Source organism: Bufo bufo, chromosome 9 (assembly GCF_905171765.1).
Source record: "Bufo bufo chromosome 9, aBufBuf1.1, whole genome shotgun sequence".
Taxonomy (NCBI): domain Eukaryota; kingdom Metazoa; phylum Chordata; class Amphibia; order Anura; family Bufonidae; genus Bufo; species Bufo bufo.
This window is the reverse complement of record NC_053397.1, coordinates 198452520-198472827: the sequence shown is the minus strand read 5'-3', so window position 1 is coordinate 198472827 and position 20308 is coordinate 198452520. Positions and strand designations below refer to the sequence as shown.

The window sequence follows — 20308 nt, the reverse complement described above, 5'->3', positions numbered from 1 at the left end:
GGGAAGAGGATGGGGAACCAGGTGTCTAATAGGTCATCAGCATTAAAGTCTCAGAAAACCCATTTAAGGCTACCCTCACACCAGTGGTGTGCCCAGTGGGGGATGGGTGGTCTACCCTGGGTGCTGACTCTCAGCGCTCTCAGGGGGTGCCAGAACAGAAGCAATGAGCGCTTCCATCAATACAGATGGAAGCGCTTATTGCTTTTCCCTTTATAAGATACAGTGCAGCACTTACTAGTCTGCAGGAGGAGAGGGAGTAAAGCACTGTGAGCGCTGTCCAGTACTTACCCCTCCTCCTGCTTGCTCTTCTCAGGGTCCGCGCTGCTGTGTCCTGACTGCCTGCAGCGTCAGGACGTACAGAGCGCACTCTGACCTGGCGCTGCAGGAGGTCAGGTAACTGTAAGGCTACTTTCACACTTGCGGCAGGACGGATCCGACAGGCTGTTCACCCTGTCGGATCAGTCCTTCTGCTATTTCGCCCTGCCGCCGTACCGCCGCTCCGTCCCCATTGACTATAATGGGGACGGGGGCGGAGCTCCGGCGCAGCACGGCAGTGCACAGCGAATGGCCGCCGGACTAAAAGTCCTGCATGTCCGACTTTTTAGTCCGGCGGCCTCTCACCGCGAACTGCCGTACTGCGCCGGAGCTCCGCCCGTCCCCATTATAGTCAATGGGGACGGAGCGGCGGTCCGGCGGCACGGCGAAATAGCGGAAGTACGTATCCGACAGGGTGAACAGCCTGTCAGATCCATCCTGCCGCAAGTGTGAAAGTACCCTAACTGAAGCGCGGGCACTCAGAAGAGAAGACAGCCAGAACAGGGAGAGTGGCGGCAGGAGAGGTAAGTGACTTTATTATTTTACAGTCTGATCTGAGGTCTGATATGGAGGTTTAATGGGGGGTCTGGAGAGGTCTAATGGAGGTCTGGAGCGGTCTATGGGGGGGTCAGGAGGGCTGATTGGGGGGGTCTGGAGGTCTGACTGGGGGGGTCTGGAGGTCTGACTGGGAGGGTCTAGAGGTCTGACTGGGGCGTCTGGAGTGGTCTAATGGGGGGTCTGGAGGTCTGATTGGGGGTCTGGAGGTCTAATGGGGGTCTGATTGGGGGTCTGGAGGTCTAATGGGGGTCTGATTGGGGGTCTGGAGGTCTAATGGGGGTCTGATTGGGAGTCTGGAAGTCTGACTGGGGGGTCTAGAGGTCTGACTGGGGGGGTCTAGAGGTGAAATAGGGGTCTGATTGGGGGTCTGGAGGTCTGACTGGGGGGTCTGATTAGGGGTCTGTAGGTCTAATGGGGGTCTGATTGGGGGTCTGGAGGTCTGATATGGGGGTCTGGTCTGAGGTCTGATATGTGGGTCTGAAGGTCTAATGGGGGTCTTATATGGGGGTCTGAAAGTCTAATGAGGGTCTTATCTGAGGTCTGATATTGGGTCAGTGTCTTACATGGAGGTCTAATGGGGGTCTGATCTGAGGTTTAAAACTGGGGTCTTATATGGGGTCTGACATAGAGGTCTAAAGGGGGTTTGGTCTGAGATTGGGGATCTCATTTAGGGTTTTATATGGGGGTCTGATCTGAAAGGAAGGTGTTTTTTTATTTTTATTACTAGCGCACAATATAAAGGGGTGTTTTTGTACTCACGCACTATCTGTGTGGTAGCAGTATTTTCAGGTCGACTGTTTCTGAAGGAAAGTATTGGGGTGCACAGTGGACACAGTATTGGAGGTGGCAGGATGGGGTGTAGAGAAGGTGAGGAGGAGGATGGAAAAGTAGGAAAGTAAGAGGTCTGTCTGTTAAACTCTGCAGAGACGAGGCGCGGCTGAAAGAAGTCACCATGGCGGTCTGGTCTGACAGGAGAAGAAGAAGAGGAAAGAGAATATTTACATCAGAGAATAGAAGTCACTGGATGGAAGAGGTACATAAGTGGCGCTGTATGACCCTGTATGTTCTGTAGCGCTGTATGTAATGTTTTCCAAGTATGTCTTTAAAGGGGTTGTCCACTTTTTTTTTTTGTATGAGCGCTGCCTTCTCTGCTCTGTTTAGCTGCTCATCACTGCAAATGCTACGGCGAGCAGGTGAACAGAGCAGAGAAAGCAACTCTCATATGTGCGCTGCCCTCTCTTCAAATAGCTGGGGGCACAGAGGGCATTACTACTATGGAGGGGACACAGAGGGTATTACTAATGTGAAGGAGGCACAATGGGCATTTCTACTATGAAGGGGGCACAGAGCTAGAGGGAACTACTACAATGAAGGGGGCACAGTGGGCATTATTACTGTGAAGGGGGCACAGTGGGCATTATTACTGTGAAGGGGGCACAATGGGGATTATACTATGGAGGGGGCACAGAGGGCATTGCTAGCACAGTGGGCATTATTACTGTGAAGGAGGCACAATGGGCATTATTACTGTGAAGGGGCACAATGGGCATTATTACTGTGAAGGAGCACAATGGGCATTATTACTGTGAAGGAGCACAATGGGCATTATTACAGTGAAGGGGCACAATGGGCATTATTACTGTGAAGGAGCACAATGGGCATTATTACTGTGAAGGAGCACAATGGGCATTATTACAGTGAAGGGGGCACAATGGGCGTTATTACTGTGAAGGGGGCACAATGGGCGTTATTACTGTGAAGGGGGCACAATGGGCGTTATTACTGTGAAGGGGCACAGTGGGCATTATTACTGTGAAGGGGCACAATGGGCATTATTACTGTGAAGGGGCACAATGGGCATTATTACTGTGAAGGGGCACAATGGGCATTATTACTGTAAAGGAGCACAATGGGCATTATTACAGTGAAGGGGGCACAATGGGCGTTATTACTGTTAAGGGGCACAGTGGGCATTATTACTGTTAAGGGGCACAGTGGGCATTATTACTGTTAAGGGGCACAGTGGGCATTATTACTGTGAAGGGGTACAATGGGCATTATTACTGTGAAGGGGGCACAGTGGGCATTATTACTATAAAGGGGGCACAATGGGGACTGTTACTATGAAGGGGACACAATGGGCATTATTACTGTGAAGATGGCATAATGGGGATTATTACTGTGAAGGGAACACAAAGAGGGCTCTACAACTGTAAAAGGGGCACAGAGAGCGCATAACTACTCTGAGAGGGCACAATGTGGGCATAACTACTGTGAGTGGGCACACATCTGTACAAAACTACTGTGAAGGTTGTACAATGAGGGCAATACTACTGTGAGTATTTGAAGGGGGTGGGGTGGGGGGGGGGGGGGGTGCCAGAGAAAGAACCCGCCCTGGGTGCCAAACACCCTAGGCACGCCACTGCTTCACACTGTGTTTAGCAATGTCCAAGTGCGATATGTGCCAGGAATGATCCCGACCTATACGTCAATTGTATTCATAGATTCCCATGAAGGAGGCCAAAAGATTTTCCATTTGGTCTTCTTTGGGTCAGTATACATTGGCCACACCATTTGCTTGCTATATGGAATAACACGGTAGATTGTGCTATGCTATACAATCATTCAGTTAAATATAATGTATACTGTGCAGTATACATTTATTTTTTACCGTGGGGAACTGTGCCTGTACAGTGGCATCCGCTGGAGGTATACATTGGGACATGTATTTACAGTGCAATGTGAATGTCATCTTACACACTAGTGATGGACGAACATCTGCCGGGACGGTTCGCGAACGCGATCAAATGTTCGCGATCCGCAAGTTCGCGGTGGGTCCCATTCATTTTAGGCCTCATGCACACGACCGTTTTTTTTTACGGTCCGCAAAAACGGGGTCCGTTGGTCCGTGATCCGTGACCGTTTCTTCGTCCGTGGGTCTTCCTTGATTTTTGGAGGATCCACGGACATGAAAAAAAAAGTCGTTTTGGTGTCCGCCTGGCTGTGCGGAGCCAAACGGATCCGTCCTGAATTACAATGCAAGTCAATGGGGACGGATCCGTTTGATGTTGACACAATATGGTGCAATTTCAAACGGATCCGTCCCCCATTGACTTTCAATGTAAAGTCAGGAGTTAATATACCATCGGATCTGAGTTTTCTCCAATCCGATGGTATATTTTAACTTGAAGCGTCCCCATCACCATGGGAACGCCTCTACGTTAGAATATACTGTCGGATATGATTTAGATCTGAAACTCAAATCTGACAATATATTCTAACACAGAGGCGTTCCCATGGTGATGGGGATGCTTCAGGTTAGAATACACTAAAAGAACTGTGTACATGACTGCCCCCTGCTGCCTGGTAGGTGCTGCCAGGCAGCAGGGGGCAGCCCCCCCCCGTAGTTAACACATTGGTGGCCAGTGTGGCCGCCCCCCCTCCCTCCCCTGTAGTTAACTCATTGGTGGCCAGTGCGGCCGGCCCCCCCCTCCCCTGTAGTTAACTCGTTGGTGGCCAGTGGGCCCCCCCCTCCCTCCCCTGTAGTTAACTCGTTGGTGGCCAGTGGGCCCTCTCCCCTCCCTCCCCCCTAATTAAAATCTCCCCCCCCTATCATTGGTGGCAGCGGAGAGTACCGATCGGAGTCCCAGTTTAATCGCTGGGGCTCCGATCGGTAACCATGGCAACCAGAATGCTACTGCTGTCCCGGTTGCCATGGTTACTTAGCAATTTGTAGAAGCATTATACTTACCTGCGAGCTCCGATGTCTGCGTCCGGCCGGGAGCTCCTCCTACTGGTAAGTGACAGGTCTGTGCGGCACATTGCTTAATGACCTGTCACTTACCAGTAGGAGGAGCTCCCGGCCGGACGCAGACATCGGAGCTCGCAGGTAAGTATAATGCTTCTACAAATTGCTAAGTAACCATGGCAACCAGGACTGCAGTAGCGTCCTGGTTGCCATGGTTACCGATCGGAGCCCCAGCGATTAAACTGGGACTCCGATCGGTACTCTCCTCTGCCACCAATGATAGGGGGGGGAGATTTTAATTAGGAGGGGGAGGGAGGGGAGATGGCCCACTGGCCACTAACGAGTTAACTACAGGGGAGGGAGGGGGGGGCCCACTGGCCACCAACGAGTTAACTACAGGGGAGGGAGGGGGGCCGGCCGCACTGGCCACCAACGAGTTAACTACAGGGGAGGGAGGGGGGCCCACTGGCCACCAACGAGTTAACTACAGGGGAGGGGGGGGGGCGGCCACACTGGCCAACAATGTGTTAACTACGGGGGGGGCTGCCCCCTGCTGCCTTGCAGCACCTGCCAGGCAGCAGGGGGCAGTCATGTACACAGTTCTTTTAGTATATTCTAACCTGAAGCGTCCCCATCACCATGGGAATGCCTCTGTGTTAGAATATACTGTCGGTTCTGAGTTTTCACAAAGTGAAAACTCAGCTCTGAAAAAGCTTTTATGGAGACGGATCCGTCTGTATAAAAGTAACCTACGGACACGGATGCCAATCTTGTGTGCATCCGTGTTCTTTCACGGACCCATTGACTTGAATGGGTCCGTGAACCGTTGTCCGTCAAAAAAATAGGACAGGTCATATTTTTTTGACGGACAGGATACACGGATCACGGTCTCGGCTGCAAAACGGTGCATTTTCCGATTTTTTCCACGGACCCATTGAAAGTCAATGGGTCCGCGAAAAAAAACGGAAAACGGCACAACGGCCACGGATGCACACAACGGTCGTGTGCATAAGGCCTTAATGGCAGGCAAACCTGAAAAAACTTCAGCTCATATTTGCAGCCAATAAATAATTACTAGAAGTGCACAAATAGTCCCCACAACATGGACAGTGACATACCAGATGTATTATTCGAATTTGCGATCTCCATTTATATTTTTTTTCAATGCGTACGCGCAAATGCACTATACAGTACCCAAATGCACTATAAAGAAAGTATATTGGTATATAACTCCACTGCTTCAATCAGTTTTTTTGGGGGGGGTCGACTGGTATATCACACCAGTAGAAATAGTTTGTTCCAATAACGCTTGTCCCTCTATATACCTGCAGTATCGCAGCAGAACCGCACACAACTGCCGCACAATACAAATGCACTATAATATACCGTCTAACATAGAAAGTATATTATAACATTGTACAAGGAAGGCAATCCATTAGAATATACATAAAGATAAAACGTAACCTTTAATAATGTTACTATGAGGGTCCATTCAAAAGTCTGCAAAACACGGACACCGGCAATATGCATTCCGCAATTTGCGGACCGCACATCGCCGGCACTATAGTAGAAAATGCCTAATTTTGTCTGCAATTGCGGACAAGAATAGGACATGTTCTATTTTTTGGCGGAAACGGAAGCACAGATGCGGAAGTGCGGATCCGCAAATACGGATGCGGATCTGCAAATGCGGACAGCACATTCCAGCCCCATTGAACATGAATGGGTCTGCACCCGTTCCGCAAAAGATATCCCTCAAAATTAAAACAAATTAAATTATTCAAGTTAAAGGGGTTCTGCACTTTGTTTTAACTGATGATCTATCCTCTGGATAGATCATCAGCATCTGATCGGCGGGGGTCTGACACCCAGGACCCCCGCCGATCAGCTGTTTGAAAAGGCTGCGGCCCTCTAGCAGCGGCGCGGCCTTCTCATTGTTTACCGCTGGCCCAGTGACGTCACGACTAGTATCAACTAGCGTGGGCGGGGCTAAGCTCCATTAAAGTGAACAGAGCTTAGCCCCGCCCACGCTAGTTGATACTAGTCGTGACGTCACTGTGCCAGCGGTAAACAGCGAGAAGGCCGCGGCGCTGCTGAAGCGCCGCTGCCTTCTCAAACAGCTGATCGGCGGGGGTCTTGGGTGTCGGACCCCCGCCGATCAGATGCTGATGATCTATCCAGAGGATAGATCTTCAGTTAAAACAAAGTGCAAAACCTCTTTAAAGAGGACCTTTCACCGATTCTTACCCTATGAACTAACTATACAGATAGGTAGAGCGGCACCCGGGGATCTCACTGCACTTACTGTTATCCCCGGGCGCCGCTCCGTTCTCCTGCTATGCCCTCCGGTATCTCCGTTCCCTAAGTTATAGTAGGCGGAGTCTGCCCTAGCGCTGGCCAATCGCACTGCAGAGCTCACAGCCTGGGAGAAAATAACCTCCCAGGCTGTGAGCTCTGCGCTGCGATTGGCCAGCGCTAGGGCAGACTCCGCCTACCATAACTTAGGGACTGGTATCTCCGCCTACTATAACTTAGTGAGCGGAGATACCGGAGGGCATAGCGGCAGAACGGAGCGGCGCCCGGGGATAATAGTAAGTGCAGTGAGATCCCCGGGTGCCGCTCTACCTATCTGTATAGTTAGTTCATAGGGTAAGAATCGGTGAAAGGTCCTCTTTAAGCAAAAAGCATAGATGTGGTAGGCAATAACAAGTGCTTGGCGGCACCAAATCAGGTGCTCGGCGGCACTAAATCAGAAACCATATGTCCTACCACAATCCGGGGGGTTCCAGTGCACATCGATGAATCCCGGAGGGAAAGCAAAAACCATCTATCCCTGGGCTAGATGATGATGTAGTATTGAAGGACAGGGTGGGCAAAGAACTGTCCCTGATATTGCCCTACAGGGGGGTGCTATTCTGGCCCTGATAGCCTAACCACAGACCACCCGCCCTGATAAGAGCGACCCCGTCCGAAACTTTATCCTATAGAAAAATGTCCCTATTAAGCCCCTAGGCCCCTGACTTCCAGGTGATCACTATATAGATCTATGTGTTTTTGACTCATTATAAAAGTATAAGTATATCGCACCCCTCTGTGTATCACACCTATCGATAGCACACCTATACCATTCCTTAAAAGGACTTTTGTGGCCCGATTAGCTAGCGTTTGGTGTCCCTAACAGTCTGTCCCTGCTCCACACAGCAACCTCTCCCTACACTGGCAAAATACAGAATGTAAAATGGCGGCCAGATCGGGTCTATTTATAAGGTAGGGGGTGTGTCCATGGGCTGAAACGTCTCAATTGGCTGTCCTGTACCACCTGATGGATGTGTCATGGGTAAAGTGTTCTTCATAATGTAAAAGAATATGGCGGGTGTGAATTTCTCCATATGTTCGCATGTTTGGCGAATCGCGAACACGCAAAGTTCGCCGTAAAATGACCGCTGGGCGAACCGCAAAGCCATCTCTATTACACACAACAAAAATTGCAGCACCTATAAAAATAAATTCAATGCCAGACCTTCAATTATAGAAAAAACTGTTTTTTTTTTTATTATTATTTTTTGAAAACATCATTGTGGACGGCCAAAGAAGGGTGGATGAACTAGATATTACCAAACAATGGTCAACTTTCTGGGCATAAGAGTATTCTGACTTTTCCTGTGTTCGCGTGTTTGAATTCAAGCGTGTGTGTATTAAGTGTGTGACTTAAAGGGTTTCTGTCACCCCAATTTTCGCTATTAAACAGGCTGTCATTATAGATGTGAAAATAGAGAGGGCATAACTACTCTGAGAGGGCACAATGTGGGCATAACTACTGTGAGTGGGCACACATCTGTACAAAACTACTGTGAAGGTTGTACAATGAGGGCAATACTACTGTGAGTATTTGAAGGGGGTGGGGGGGGGGGTGCCAGAGAAAGAACCCGCCCTAGGCACGCCACTGCTTCACACTGTGTTTAGCAATGTCCAAGTGCGATATGTGCCAGGAATGTCCAAGTGCATTTCTTTTATTTAAGTATGCCCCCGTTTTCGTGTAATTTTAACTTTTATCATCTGCAAATGAGCCTCTAGGAGCAATGGGGGGGGGGGGGGCGTTGCACCTGCTCCTAGAGGCTCCGTACGCCCACCTCATTTTCACGCCCCCTCTCGCCCCCTCTCACGCCCCCTCTCACGTCTTGATTGACAGGGCCAGGCCAGCGTTGATTCTCCTGCCGGCCCCGTCTGCCGTTTTGACACTTAGAAGCGTTGGCAATTTGGAAAAAAATTTGCTGCTCACTGCACTCTATGGGGTAGACGCGGGGGAGGGTTGTAGTATGGAGGATCAGGAAAGTGAGGTAGCTAGCTGGGTAACAGAAAGCGGAGTAGAAGGAAGAGTGCCAGGGAGGCTAGCCTGGATCTGACACACCCCAATAAGTTTGCAAGGTTGGCAGATGAGAGGGATGTCAGTTCAGGCATAGCACAGCTGCTAGTGTTGAGTGAATTGTTGAAAATTATTTAAGGGATTAGGTCACAAGCTCAGGGCAAGGACCTCAAAGGTAGCATTTTCCGAAATAATTCCTGTGCCACGAGCCACACCAGAGAGGTTAAAAAGTGGCTCATAAACTGGTGAAGGAAAAGTTTGGGTTCCTGGAGATGGGCCGACTTCTCTGTCGGCTACAAGCTCTATCGTAGGGATGGGCTGCACCTTAGTGGGGAAGGTGCAGCTGTTTTGGGGAAGAAAATGGCTAGAAGGTTGGAGGAGTGTTTAAACTGGGGGGGGGGGGGGGGGGGTAATTACATTATAGGAGGGGAAGATAGTGCAGATAGAGACTTGGGGCCAGGTAATGGAACTGGGGGAGGAATGGAAGGAGCGACTAGAACAGTTCATAAGGAAAGGTGTAGGGTAAAAAATATACAGCAGACATCCCAACCTGTAAAAACTCATTTCAGGGAGGTGCACTTCTCATTTCAGGGAGGTTTTCTTATTTTATTTTTTTTCACAAACTTTTTATTACATTTTCCATACATATGCAGTATCTGCACACTTTGCTCTATGGTGTGGAGGACTGGGCTCATTACCCTGCCCCAAATTATCATATTTATGTATATGATTGAAGGGATTCTGTCACCACCTATAAGCCCTGCTCATGTCCAGGGCAGCATTCTGATTTCTAAGGTGGCCTTATAAAAGCTATTTGTGGCTTTATTCTGCGGAAAAACAGGTTTTACTAACCTGTCAATCATTGAATTAAGGTGCCCAAGCAGGGGAGGTCTGTGGATGCATGGTGCCCGGCCGCACGCATCGCCGTTCGTGCCCAGCGCCGACCTTCTACTCCTCAGTGCCGCCTCTCCCTCCCTCCCCCTCCTCCCGCTTTGAGATCCCGCGCGTGCGCACAGGCTCAGCCTGATACGCCGTTGCGGACTGCTGGCATCGGCTTCTTCTTGCACTGTGCGCACGCGCCGAGAAGGGGACACTGCTACAGGTTGTTGGAAAGGTTTACTGCGAGTAAACTAGAGATGGGAAGTTCGGATCTTTCACATGAATCGGTTCATTTGAATCAGTTCATTCACTGAGCTGACAAGAAGCAAGTGAACCGAAGCTTAGGATGCGCAATGCGCATGCGCGGATGCTTCCATTCACTCGCTGACTCGCTGAGTCGGCTCTTGGTCTGAGTCAAGAAGTTTATTCTTTAAACCCTGTGTGTAATTTTCTACCCCACTGTAGGAAAAAAACAAGCATCCAGGGGGGTGAATTTAACACTGGGGTAAATAATATAATTAACATGGAGGGTTAAATGTGTAAATGTATTTAAAAAAAATACATCTCTCTCAATAGTTATATAGCTACTGAATGAGACAGAAGAAGGGATGCCTTTAACATATATAGCTCCTTGAGAAGCCAATTTGACCCTAAAGGGTTAATTCAACCTGTAATCTAAACTCTGTCCTGTCACTTCTCTTATCTCTCTGCTCTGCTATCAGTGAACCTTTCTATATTGTTTCACATGGTGTCAGGGAGCCGCTATCTAATAGCGGGAGACTCCCTGAACCTCCGGGAGACTTGAGATCCCTGTATACATAAACCTCTCAATTGTAGGTATTGTGGGTTTCGCTCTGGTAGATAAGGTAAGCGGGCGCAGTACAGAGGCAAAATACAAGTTCTTAACTAGAAACGTCAGTGTTTATTCACACTTGAGGCAATTGCACAAAACAGCACGTCACTTTGCAGTCTTGGTGTTAATTCACACACAATGGAATATAAACACATATAACACAAGTCACCTGGCAGTTCTGCCTCCAGTAGTCCACAGCAGGCTTTAGGGGGCCTGTTTCACCAGAATGCCCTTCAGCACGGCACAAAGCCTCAGATCCCAAAAACAGAGACATCTCAGCTGAGCCCAGCTGCCTAATAAGGACAGCCAAGTGCTGCCAAAACCCGGACCGGCACTTAAACTCCTGTCTGATACTGGGGAACTGGAATTAGTTATGTGTGAGGAGGACTATGACATAATGGGAATAACAGACATGGCTGGATGATAGCTATGACTGGGAGGTTAACGTACAGGGTGACAGTCTGTTTAGAAAGGATCGCCAAAACCGGAGAGAGGGAGGGGTCTGATTTTCTGTAAAGTCCTGTCTAAAGCCCACAGTCCGAGAAGATATAAGTGAGGGAAAACATGTGGAGGATACAGTGGCGTACATACAGGGGTCGCAGGGGTCGCAGTTGCGACCGGGCCCGGCACTCCAGGGGCCCGGGGCCCGGCCGCCTGTGGACCCCCCTGGCCCCTGCAGTCAGTGTTCCCTTATGTCTAAGTGGCGCGGGTGGGCGGCCGCGCAGCCATATCGCGCCGCTCAAGCTGCTTGCAAAATGTCCGTTATGCGCCTCCTGCCCCGTCTGTCTGCTCCTTCCACTTTATGAATGAAGCAGGCAGGCGGGGCAGGAGGCGCATGACGGAGGGAGAGATGTCACGCTGCGCACAGGCAGCACAGCAGCAGAAGGGCGGGCAGCGGCGCTCTAGTTCAGCTGCCATGTGAGGAGTGGTCGAGCAGTGAAGCGGCCGCCGCTCAGGAGACTTGTGGAGCAAAATGTCCTGCAGCAGAATTAACTTCCATAATGTAGGAGCTGCCCCCGGTGTGTGCACAGCGCCGGGCACTGCACCAGCCCCACCGCAAGTGTCCCTGCCTCCTCCCTTCCCCCCACTAATACATTACTTTACTAGAAGGCACTTATGGGGATATCTGTGGAGGGCACTTATGGGGGATATCTGTGGATGATACATATATAGCATAAGATGCTATATATGTGTCATCCACAGATATCCCCCATAAGTGCCCTCCACAGATATCCCCCATAAGTGCCCTCCACAGATATCCCCCATAAGTGCGTCATCCACAGATATCCCCCATAAGTGCGTCATCCACAGATATCCCCCATAAGTGCATCATCCACAGATATCCCCCATAACAGTGCGTCATCCACAGATCGCAGTACAGAAGGATTGCCATCCAAAATCGGCCTGTCCCGCACAAAGCGTTAGTGTTGGGAGGCATGTTGGGTGAATGGTAGGGGAGGTAGTGGGGGGAAGGGGGGTGGAGGCAGGTTGTGGGGGGGGGGGGGCAGCGGCGGATGGGGCCCCATAGATCAGTTTTGCACCGGGGCCCCATGGAATGTGTGTACGCCACTGGGAGGATAACAGGCTGAACTGGATGGACAGATGTCTTTTTTCAGCCATACAAACTGTTACTATGTTACTATGTTACTATGTAAACCCTTTTAATGTGTCGCTAGACTGCACTTTCTTCCAGTTTAGAAATAGCCTTTTATTGTCTTCATTTGTGGTCTCCTGATGTTTCGTCTGTGCTGTTTGTCGATACAAAGAAATGAGCAATAAATTACTGTGTGTCCCTATAGTCCAGATTAAGAAATCACAAAAGAATTCATTGGAGCGGTTATAGTATGGATTATATTCTCCACAGGTCTGACTGGAGCCACGCTGTGCCGTCGAATGCAGACTTTGTTTTCAGTCGCACATGCCTCCATTGGCTTCCTTTCATGTTGATATTGTCTGGAATTAGTAACGCTGGTTAAATGTTCAGAATTTATCATCGGAGCCCTGTAGATCTTCATATCCTCATCTGGGGAACAAATATATCATATCATTAGGTATGTCTTAGAATTACAGGAGACCATCAGCAGGAGTGAATACCCGCAACCTGTGGCTGGAAGAGAGATTTAGAATGTAATGTCTGAGAATATAATTCTTTTTAATGGTGGCATTTTATTATATTTTAGCAATTTAGTTATTGTTACTATTATTGTTATTAATAGTAATATGACGTTCAAAGGGGTTGTTTGTTTGTAATCCCACCCCAAGCAGTGAGACCTTTAAAGAGAAACATACCTACCTGCTCCCTGGCTCTCTTTCTCATCTTTCAAAATCTGTGTGCTTCTGCTGGTGCATCTGACTGGCTTTAGTACTGTCCCCAAGAGGCTAGTCACTGCTGGGTCATGTGCCACATGGGGACATGTCACCTCTATGGCCTGTCATTGACTGCAGCAGTGCATGTGCCCCATCCATGCAGATGTTGACAGACCTGGACTGGAAGTGCAGTGCAGACAGCCTTGAAGTCAAGTGGCAGGAACAGGTAAGTACCGGTATATTGCTCTTCACAGGTCCCACTGCCTAGGTGGGAATTTAAAAAATAAATCCCTGGCAAAGCTAAGTGTGTGAAGCCTGTACATGGAGCCCCTAAGACTCTGTATTCCAAGCTTTTTAGGTAAGCTGTATGCTGCTGTATGGTACTTTTGTACTGTATACTATACTCCCCTAGAAGCTATGGTTCTATTAAACAGTTTGTGATGGAGCATGCCTGTGACGAATACCCCGCCTCGTGCCCGCTTGAAGTCACCTACGTCGAGCTCACGAGACGCGGTATGGTCACGGGTTACCAAAGCGTGACGTTATGCCCTGCAGAGGAGCAGGTAAGGTCAGCATGGTACAGTTTACACAGACACCTCCTGTCCAAGCAGGCACAAAGAGGCAACGAGCTGAGGGAGCCTTTTCACTGCCGCAGTGAAACAGCGCCTTCTCAGCCCGGGTATACTGCCACCAGCTTCTCGCTTGATATAAGCCTGGTCCGCTAACGGGATTATATAGGGTGAGAAACCAACCCGCGGTAGCTTATAACTAGGCCGAAACACGGACGTGGGGATACGTGATCGAGATACAAGATAGCACAAGATTAAAATATATATTTAATCGCCTTAAGTGCACACTAGATATACCACAATATACACGGAGAATATATACAGTGGTCTGAGGTTTCAGATACAGGTGATATAGGTACAACAGGGTTAAGCAGAGCAAAAGACAGTTACCGGGTAAGATGAAAGGTCCTTTGGGTTATAATGGTGGAATAGTCCTTGGCTGCAGTCACGTGGGGGCACATTGGCATGATGTGACCCCCTTCAGAAAATACCCCGCTCGCTGGCTTGCATGGGCTTATGATCTGTAGCCGGCCGCTCCCCTCCCCTCCCTGCTTATGGGTAGGGTCCACCCCTCCTTCTCTGGTGCTGGCAGCAAATGACCCATAAAACCCCTTAGGGCTCATAGCCCCAGACCAGAATGTCGCAGGAAGATGATTTCGGGCCCAATTGATCCGCCCGGGTTCCAGCTACAAGCATGGTACCGTTATTTGGTTTCTCTGAGGAGATATGTATATCTTCCCTCCCGGGCATCCTAGCATCAAGCCATGACTACGTGGATGTTTGCCTTTGCCCTAGGATCGCAAAAATAAATTATGCCTGGGATGGCCGGACGGTTCATAATTCCTTATGAAATGTAGGTGCCAACATGTCTGGGAGCTATCATTGATCCTGGGCAAGGGCTGAGACCTCCTGATGGGGGGTCTCCTGCAGAACTAGCTTGCCTCCAAACTGTCTGGTTTAGGTGTGACTTTATTCACCTGGGGCCTTCCCTGACAGCAGATGGCCAGGGGGTGAGAACATATTTTGCATGTACACTGACTGTGTACATGCCAAAAGGTGAATCAAATGACGATCAGGGCTGCCAATAAATGATAATCCATATTTCTCACAGCCAAACCCCTGTACAGTTTTAAGGTGCTGGTGGGCAAGCAACAGTATGTGTCACATACCCACTGTCCCAGCATATGACGTGGGCATGACTGCAAGGAAACAACCTATCTCCACTCACTCAGTCTTATGATCACCTTTCATTCAAGCAGTAAACTGAACATAAATCACACCCCAACACAGTCCACTTGCCACCATCAATCGAGTTCTAGTGGCTGGATAGGCAGTCCAAAACATACACTCTGCTTTCCAGCAGTCAAATCATTAAACACTCTTTGAAAGGCTGTGGATTCTTTTAGCACTTACAAGGACTAAACATTTTAAAGTTTTAAGCTTTAATAAACAAGGTGCAGCACTTACAAAAATAAAAATAAATAAATAAATGAATAAAAGGACAAAACCAAGCAAAATAGTTATAAAATAAAATTGAGAAAATAACACTTAGGCTAATTTCAAACAAATACAAACTACAAAAAATGGCGTGGTGTCAAAAGGCAGGAAGTGTTCAACCCCATATGCAGTCGCACATCTATACCCAGGGGAGCAGATCCTGCACTTGTGGCCCGTTGCTAATGGTGATCCCCAGCAAAAATGCATACAGTGGAGGATGCCCGCAGCGGACCACAAGTACCACAAAAATACATCCTACAATACGTGCTCGGGCTCAGATATGACCTTCATATAAGGATATATTGGCTAAATTCTCAATTTTAACACCAGTTTGAGGGTTTAGTCAGACTTGTTTGTTTGCATCCACAGTAGTGCACCTTCCTTATTAATGTTCATTTCACACAAACCTGTTTGGTCGGGGAAACAACTCCATGTGATGGCTGCATTACCTATACCGAACATTTCTCCTCTCTGACCAAAACTCACAGCATCATAATGACTTATAATACTATGTGTTCCTGCTTGACCAGGACCTGCTGTACTGTACTCATGGCTAGAGATGGCCTTGCGATTCACCCGGCAGTCGTTTTGAGGTGAACTTTGCGCGTTCACGATTTGCCGAGCATGCGAACATATGGCTATGTCCGCCGGAGCCATATTCTTTTGCATTGCACCGAACTTTGACCCATGACACATCCATCAGGTGGGACAGGACAGTCAATTGAGACATTTCAGCACATGGACACCCCCCCTACCCTATAACAGAACCCAATCTGGCAGCGATTTTACATTCTGTGTTTTGCCAGTGCAGGGACAGGCTGTTAGGGACACCAAACGCTAGCTAATAGGGCCACAACTGGTATAGGTGTGATAGGTGTGATATACTGAGGGGTGTGATATACTTATAATATACTTTCTAACATAGAAAGTACTGTATATTATAGTGCATTTGTATTGTGCAGCAGTTGTGTGCGTTTCTGCTGCGATATCACAGCTATACAGAGGGACAAACGCTATTGGAACAACTAATTGCAACGGGTGTGATTGACCTGTTGCCGCAAAAAAAAAAACAATTGAGGGGTGTAATATACCAAACAAATACAAATGTCGCAGGGGCTGTACTGGCCTACAGTAAAATTTTTATCTAGTGACTGCCTAATGCACCTCCAGCCACATCATCACAAGTACTTTTCTGTCAGGTGAATGTCTAATTTTTGGGGCCTGTACTGGCCTACGGTAACATTTTTAGCCATTGACCGCCTAATGCACCTCCAGCCACATCATCACAAGTTTTCTTCCTTCAGGTGAATGCCTAATTTTTGGGGCCTGTACTGGCCTACGGTAACATTTTTAGCCATTGACCGCCTAATGCACCTCCAGCCACATCATCACAAGTTCTTTTCTGTCAGGTGAATGCCTAATTTTTGGGGCCTGTACTCCCGTGGCCTAAAATAAAAAATTTCTAGGCTTCAGCAGGGCACATTTTTGAGAGTTTCCCTTTAAGACGCATAAAAATAGCCCCTGAATAAAATACATATTTTTTGTAGGAATTTTTGTCAAAGATCCCCCACTGGTGTGTCACTTGTCCATGTTGTGGGACTATTTGTGCACTTCTAGTAAGTATTTGGTGGCTGCAAATATGACCTGAAGGTTTTTCAGGTTCACGTGCCATTAAAGTCAATGGGGCCCGCCGCAAATGCGCAGTACTGGAACATTTGATCGCGAACGCATGTTTGTGTTCGCAAAATGTCCGGGACGATATTCGTCTATCACTACTCATGGCATTATGTGAATACAATACAGTAGACCCTTGATCAGGCAGGAGAAACTTACATCATCGTAAGTCTTTATGATTCCATGAGTTTTGGTCAGAGGAACAATCTTAGTATTTATTTGGTGGATGGTGTTTTGCTTATATTAATCCTATTTACTAATTAACTCAATTGTGGTCCCATTGCACCATACATTGATTTCTAAGTCTTCAGTGTATTTTTTACAGTTCAAAAATATCAGAAAACCCCATTTAAGGCAATGGTTGATCAGTGTATATTTCAATTATATATATATATATATATATATATAAAACTTTGGGATAGTCTTTCTGATCTTCTGATCTCACATGGTAGGATACAATCCTTCCTTGGCTCTAAGTACATGGCTTATATGGTCCAAATTATGAGACTTCTTAAGCCAGTTGACTAAATAATGGTTTAATTCGGCTTTCAAGTTTTGTGCTTAAAAATTGTAATGGACGTACCGATAAGTCTTTGTACAAAAGTGTTAGTCATTCATAGTTACATCATTAATACGGTTGAATAAAGACATTAAAGTCTTTTTCTTTTGATCAATGTCAAAAAGACAAAATTAAAGCCACTGTGAAATAATGATAAACCATAAGAGGTCCAAGAAGGAAGGAATACCTCTCACTGGTACTGGATGAATATAGATATTTGAGACCCCCTTGAGATGATCACACGTTAGACGATCTCTAGTTCAAGAATCAAAGTATCCGAGATGAAACCCTCTTCTCTTTTTGGATCCACTTTTCCAGCACAAAATGAAAGTCTATTCAATTTTTGAAGCCCTGCTCAATGCATAAAAAATACATCAGAAAACACATAAATAATGCATACAGCTGTGCATCCAACTTGGTGATGCTCCTCCGTGAAACCCCCAGTCCCTCCATTATATTTAGTGTGAATAAATGACCTGGCTGGTTTACAGGGGGAAAAAAGTGAGAAAAAACAAGAATCCTTATAAATTAATAAATCATCTCTACAATGCCCCAGGATTTTGAGGAGTCTTATTGGTTCTCGTATTCTTATGTTCACTTTCACAACCAGACTTTTGTTTCTAAAATAAATGCAAGGAATAAGTAAAGCTGGATTTACACGGTTCCTTCCAGGCAGTCGGCTGCTCGTTCAGTGAGGGAGACTACGCATTTACAAGCAGCTATTTATTTCACTGTATGAGGACGAGGGATTGCTATTGCGCTCCCTCGTCCTCATACAGAATCATGGTTTTTGAGCAGCATATGGTTATTAAGATGGCACAATCTGCTGCCCAGAAGCCATTGTAGTGCTCTGGAGCAGGAAGTACTTTGACATTTGGACCCTTCAGACTCTACACAGATGCATGCAAAAAGGGCTTGGGCACAGTATTGGCGTCACGAACAGGATCTGGTCCAACACCAGCAGAGTTATTGTGGATCCAGCTCCAGTGCATCAAGACAGCCAGTGGCGAGTACAGAAATGCCCCAGCCCATATACGAGGTGAACCAGCAACATATAAGCATCTGTACTGTAAGTGTTCCCTTGTGGGGTCTGCCACAAGCAAGTGACTGTGCTAGTGAGACTGTGTCCTGAATTATTAGCTAGAGATTTGCTAGTAAGGGACTGGGTTACTGCCTCATAGTGCTACTATACTTTGCTGCCATGTCAGTAGAGGGAGCCCCTAGTATGCCTGCCAGTTCTGGGGTTTCTAGCCCTTCTCCAACAATACCCTTGTCAGTACCATACTTTTTTGGCGCACCATAGTTTCCGAAATATGGAGGAGAGCCTACAGGCATCAAAGACTTTAGGGATCAGATGAGCGCCATTTACAAGATGATTTCCCTTAATTATGATCAGAAAGTCGCTATGTTGATTGGTCAATTGGAGGGAGCAGCCCTAAGGGAGGTTAAGTCATGGCCTAGTACTGAGAAGTGTATTGCTGACCACATTTTAGACAGACTTGCCAGCATGTTTGACAGGCGCACATTATCAGAGTTAAAAATGCGTTTCTTTAGCCACAAACAAAGGATGGGTGAAAACCTGGAAGATTCTGCTCTAAGTCTCCAGGATGCTCTGCGTGCCATCCAGCACATGGGTCCACATGAGGTACTTAACCCAGACTGGACTCTGAAAGACCAGTTTGTAGAGGGAGCCAGACTAGATGCTGTAAAAACCCAGCTGAGAGTTCTTGCATTACAACACCCTGATATGCCATTCCTTGACTTTAAGGAGCTTGCAGTAAAGGTACTGGGTTCTGATTCAGACCCAGGTTATAATTGTACCATTATGTCTGAACCAAGGAGCGCACCAGTAGAGTCTAATGTTCAGAAATGTGATGAAAATACCGAAGTTAACTTGAAGGAGTTGGTGTTCCAGCTTGCAAAAAATGTTGAGGTGTTACAAAAAGAGGTACAGGGCATAAAACAAAGCTGCTAACCTGATAGAGGTACTTTGTACCCGAGAGGTAGAACGCAATGGTAATACTAGGAATTATGGTTGATTACCCAGTGACCAGTTTGATTTCAGTGGCCAACTGATATGTCTTAAGTGTCAAGAAGTTTGTCATTGTCACTTGCCGCGGATCCCGCAAAGGACCCCTGAGACATCAGGTGAGCAGGAACACCGGAACAGAAAATGGAAAAACGGAACTGTATTAAAGAGGACAAGCTCATGACAGGAACAGAGGCACTCAAGTACACACAAGGAACAACGGGTGTGAACTCACTGCGCCACTGACTGGCAATACTCTGGAGGGGCGTGACTAAGCAGCACCTGGTATTCACTAGAGCCTCAAATGGTGAGGATAGGCTTGGGCCAAGGTAGTTGCCAGGGGCTACTTCAGAGCGCAAACCGAGTCAGTGGCAGCTGGTCCAGACAGACCAGGAAATACCTACGAAGGTACCAATAGTACTAGAGTCCACAGACAGACAGGCAGAGACATATCAGCAACAGGTAGAGCAGAGACGGAAGCAGTTACCTGCGCCGCAAGCAAAGGGAGCAAGCGGCCCCAGGCAGAGCTGCACGTCGAAGGCGAAAGGGCATACACAAACACGGGAATTCCCCCTCTAAGGAAACCAGGAACCCCCTTCCGGAGGAACTGACAGACTGACATGAACAAAACATCAGAAGCAGAAACAACCGCCAGACGGGACACGGAACAGAACAGAACAGAATCAGATGCAGTTAAACACTGCTAGGCAACACATAATGAACTGGTAACAGAAAACATGACAAACGACATAAATGCAGAATCAGGTGAAACCACACCGCAGTGCGGACAGAATAACCCCTAGGATCAGCAGCAAGGGGACAACACCCTACATGCAACACATAGACGGAGTACAGACAGAACCAAGCAGAGAACTGACCCACAGACAAAAGCACAAACAATGACCCCCAGCAACCAGCTCATAGGAAAAAAAGGTTGCCTAATGAGGGCACCTGGGA

The 20308-nt window shown here is 47.7% G+C and overlaps 1 protein-coding gene across 1 annotated transcript in view; it reads left to right on the top strand.

Annotated features, from left to right (window-relative positions):
* SHISAL2A (shisa like 2A) overlaps positions 1 to 20308 on the top strand; it is a 92163-nt gene that overhangs the window by 53935 nt on the left and 17920 nt on the right. The gene's annotated exons all lie outside the window — the stretch shown is intronic.